This window comes from Varroa destructor, unplaced genomic scaffold (assembly GCF_002443255.2).
Source record: "Varroa destructor unplaced genomic scaffold, Vdes_3.0 BEIS01000002.1, whole genome shotgun sequence".
Classification (NCBI taxonomy): domain Eukaryota; kingdom Metazoa; phylum Arthropoda; class Arachnida; order Mesostigmata; family Varroidae; genus Varroa; species Varroa destructor.
Window position 1 is genome coordinate 43,954,777 of NW_019211455.1, and position 4,758 is coordinate 43,959,534.

The following is a 4,758-nucleotide window of genomic DNA, read 5'->3' on the forward strand; positions in this document are numbered from 1 at the left end:
ATTCGTATTTGGATACGAATCTAAATATACATTGATAAGGTAGTAAGGGTCAAAGCATTTACTTATCTTGACGGTTAATTGTCTTTTTTATAAAATGAACAACACTTTGAACAATGCGTGTCTGTAGAGTCTTTACAACTTCTCAACTTTAGAAAATTTACAACGTTTCCTTAGCGTAACATAAGCAGCTTAAATGCGAAGCTGCCTATTGAGTGCATTCGAGGACGTCCATATTTTCCACATGTTTCTTATGGAAGATCTAACAGACGATATTCTTGCCTAACATTGTTATGCTAACGATGTCTGAGCTATGTTCATAAAATAAAAAAGTTACCTTTACTTAGCTGAACAAAGAACAATAGGAGTCTACTTGGTACGATTACAAGCTGCTTTTATAGGTTTTCAAATGGCCTACGATTGGCGATCATCTCGGCTATTTTAAATGGAAGCATGAAAACAATCAGAATTGGACGCATTAACACGTTTGATACTGCAAAAAATGAATAACGTCGTGCCCGATTGTTGCATACTATGCCCGTACTATTTGAAGTCTTTCGTTTGACATAATAAAGGAGTGCTGTGATGTATGCTTGAATAAACTGTACACTCGACCGAACTAATTAAGAATCGAACACAGACTCGCCATTGTTGAGAAGCGATATAATGGCTCTAACAGCGTAGAACGGGGCAGAACAGTGTATTGCCTCATATACGTACATCCTTTTCGCGATGGTGAGCGAAAATGCCCATAGCCAAAGCAGAGTTACACTATACCTTTTACAGTAAATCTGTCTACATAGTTGGCTTTCATAACAGCCACTGCGGAGTCATGAAAATTGGCACGGTCACCATAAATCCTCCCATAAATTTTCTATTTCCTGTCTGTTGAATACAGGACCGCTAGTTAATCGGAAATCGAGAAATAGCCTATCCGTGGGTCTCTAAGGGTATATATTTAATATCTGCTCATCATCAATGCAAAGCGCACGTCTACCTTTCGTGAAAGTCTTACTCAGGAACGGGCTTCTTGGGTCCGGTTGAAGCAAAGGGTCCTGTAAAATCCTTAGGTGTCGTTCCCTGTTCGACCAGCGCACGTTCATGGTCGCCGTTTTTGTCTAATAGACACGAAACAGACTTTTCAGATGCAGCGCTTATATGTTATGCATCCGCAGAGATGTTAGCAGCACACACTCCTCTTAGCACCGCAAACGCTACGTTCCTTTCGTCCTGGAAAGTTTACTCATATCGGCAGGCTGGGCTGTATGAAATGAACAATGGTAGTCAATTTATCCAGCGTTAGCAGACGAAATCAGTATGAAGGAGTCAGTGGGTTGGTTGATTTGTGCCGCGATGTGGCTATTTCTTTATCTACCGTTTCACGAGTGTTGAGGATGTTGGGCAAGCAGAGATAAGTTTCACAGGCGTCCAGGTACGGCGGAACCTCTCGCTGGTGGAAAAAATTGTTCCTGGAACCGTATGTTTTCCAGCGCAACAAGATGGAGAGGAGACTCTTGCAGTAATTTTTAATTACTAAGATTGTCATTAATAATAATGGAAAAGCATGAGTGGTTAGGTAAAATGTTGCTTATTTTTGCGCTATTAGTACACAGTTTCTTTAGAAACAAGCTCGGATTATTTCGTACTATTGATTAATTAGCTTATTGAAGAGCTTGGCACCGCTGAATTTAATCAGTCTCAGGAAAGGGCCTAAATTTCAGTTTTATTGTTTAGGAAACTCCGAAGGTTGTCGAGTGTTGAAGTTCACTGTTAGACTGTTTTGTTGACTGAAGTTCCTTAAAAAATTGTTATAATAATACGTGAACTTTTTTTTAATGCTCCGTTCCTTCTGAACGGACAACAATCTACATCAACAACTATCTAATCTATTAATTATGCTGCTTATTTCACCTAGTGATAAATTTGTTATGGCATGGCTATATTGTTACACGTATCCTAGTATTTCTCCGTATCAGGTTATCTCAAATTGGGAAAGCATAAAGTAAAGACGTCAATTTGACCTAGTGGCCTGGTATAATATAGGTAACCGTTTACCACGCTACCTAAAAGCTGTACGAGCAGCCTGTTGTGGACTGTGCGTAGGACCGATGGGTCGACTTGAAGTAAATAGCGATATTACATGCCCTCTCAATGATCGAGGCCAATTCGGTGCGAATTTTTTGTAAACATGAATAAATTTAGGTTAGCGTAAAGTCGATTAGGCTGGAAGAAGATCATCCATAAAAGAGCCGCTTCTGTCTTGTTGAGTATTCAAGCACAGCAATGTAATATGTGAAACAAACGTAGTCTGTAGGGCTCGCATCTCAAATATGATTTGAGCAGCTATATGTTGGCCTATAGCCACTGCGAACCATAGTACATTCCCTATGCATGAAGGACTAAAACAAAAATAATCAGGTCAAACAGATCATGAAAATATTGAAAATCACTTGTATAAAAGTGGAAGTGGAAACTCCACATGCCTGGGAGGTTTTCATAAGCTAATTCGTGAATTTATGCAGAATAAAAATACCATAAGTTTCTTTGTTAGCCAACCCTCTTCCGTTATTCCGATAGGCGACTTATGCAATGCATCCTATGGATGGCCAACCACATCGTCGTGCCGCGGATATCATTCCCCATCTTGTAAAATCATGTCGCATCAAAAAGCACATACGGCAATATCCCCTGAGAGATCGGCGACTGCTTCAAGAGAAGCAGCAGCTGTAACACAAGATACATAAATTTCTTCTCCCTATTTCCCAAGCCGGGTGGTAGATAGCTGCTTGTCCATTGGGAGAATATATGGGTCAACTGAGTCCATTGGTGAGTTATTGGCTGCCTGCCGGTTATAGGGGAACGTCGTGCCACTGATAGGGACCAACTTGTCTGGCTAGTCTGGTAAAAGTTACGCAGGTCTAGTGGGAAATATCCGCAACGTCGCCATAAGGTGGCCGTGTCAACTTGCCCAGCTGCTATGCAGAGCGTACGGAGCGACCATAGCTCGTGACTGGAGAGCGCCTTTGGGAGCGGAGGGAACATTAGGATGAACACAACTACTGCAATATCAGAACGCAGCCAAAGGCCAAACTTAATTTGTCCAGTTGACACGTTGTCGCCCACGTCCTATCTGAGAAGCGTGCATCAGGCTCCAACCAGTCTTCCCTTGGCGACAGAGCGACACCCTTTGGTTCCCTCTGAGCAGGTCCGCAAGAAGAGGCCTGCAAAGACCAATAGAGGACGGCTGATGAGAACTGGACGTCAGAATCAACTGTAGAATATGATAATGAATCATAGGCGTATTCTGCAAGAGGAAACCCATTTGCTCCAGCGAATTCTACCGATAGAAACATTGTGAAACATTGATACCGTACGAGGCGCAAAAAGTGCGAAGCCTCGTAACAACTTCACACGTAGTATAACAACGGCCGGCACGAGACGAAGAAGCAGACGGTTTTTGATCTATAGTTGGCATTCGAGTCAGCATCGCTGTTAGCGTCAGCGTTTTACCGTGTAGCGAAGTCCGAGACAACGCTCTGACATTGTGCTGTGAAGGACCGGCCGACTGAAGCTCCATTGAGGGAGCAGCTAGTCTGTTCTGTATGTCTCGCATTGTTCTCCGTTGTTCTAACGTTGAAAAACAAATAAAGATGACGCGTTAGCAATGTCTCTGCACATCAGCTGCAAGTGACATATCCGTGGTGGGTCATAACCCCATTTTTGCGCTGACATTGATAGAAGTATTTAGGGAACGTTTTTTGTTGCATACAGAACGACGCGTTATCGCTCCAGCAAACATTCTGGACTTTGGATTATTGGACTGAACGTTGTTTGAATAGTAATGATCATTCTACAGGCCTAGCTAGAAAATACAGGCAGTAAAACGTACTTTATTGGTCTACCAAATAATTTATCGAAAGTCGAAAGGTTTCTATTATGGTCCTGTAAATTTTGCTTTGTTTTTCCATGCTGTCTTGAAACAATCCTTGATACAGGACAGTCCTGCATATTAGCCTTTAACGCATGCTTCAGCGGCAATTTTCCTCAGTGTTTTCCTACGTACTAACTGCATTATGGCTTTTGAAGTGTCAATCCGAAAAATTCATAGGAAGAAACTTACGTTCTCTATTTATACAAAAGTGGCATTGCACCCATAGATGTCTTTGAAATGACCCTTTTGAACAAATCTATCCCGATCGAAAAGCGAATTTATATCGGCTGCCGCCAGAAACGGAACCCAGATTCCTAACAGAGGTTTGTTGTATCGGAAACTGCACGGAAACTCGGATGCTACCTTATTTCTTTGTCAATGGAGACCATGTCTTTAGGAAGATCAAGAGCGAACAACCTGTGTAATGAGATGCAAAATCTAGTGATGCTCAATGTATCTCCATGATACACAGAGCCTTCATGCTATTCATGCACCCTCGGCAACTTGGGCTAAAAGCGTTCACGCATCGAAGACTCATCGAACATGCTCGAATCATGGAAACTTTACTATCAATGTGTTCATCATCTCGGTTCATTGCCGTCACCTGAAACATATCGTCTCCTTTGCCTTTTTCCTGGAATGATCCTTTGACAGGTGATTTGCCAACGAAGTGCAGGACGCCTGCAAGAAAGCTGAACAAGAAGGCTCACAGACGAAAAACATGCATAAAGGGAATGGGTACGTCGAGACAACTAGAGACAGGGTTGACTGACTAAATCGAACCGCGTCAATTGTTTATTGTTCCATGCTGTTCTGTATCCCGACTTGTA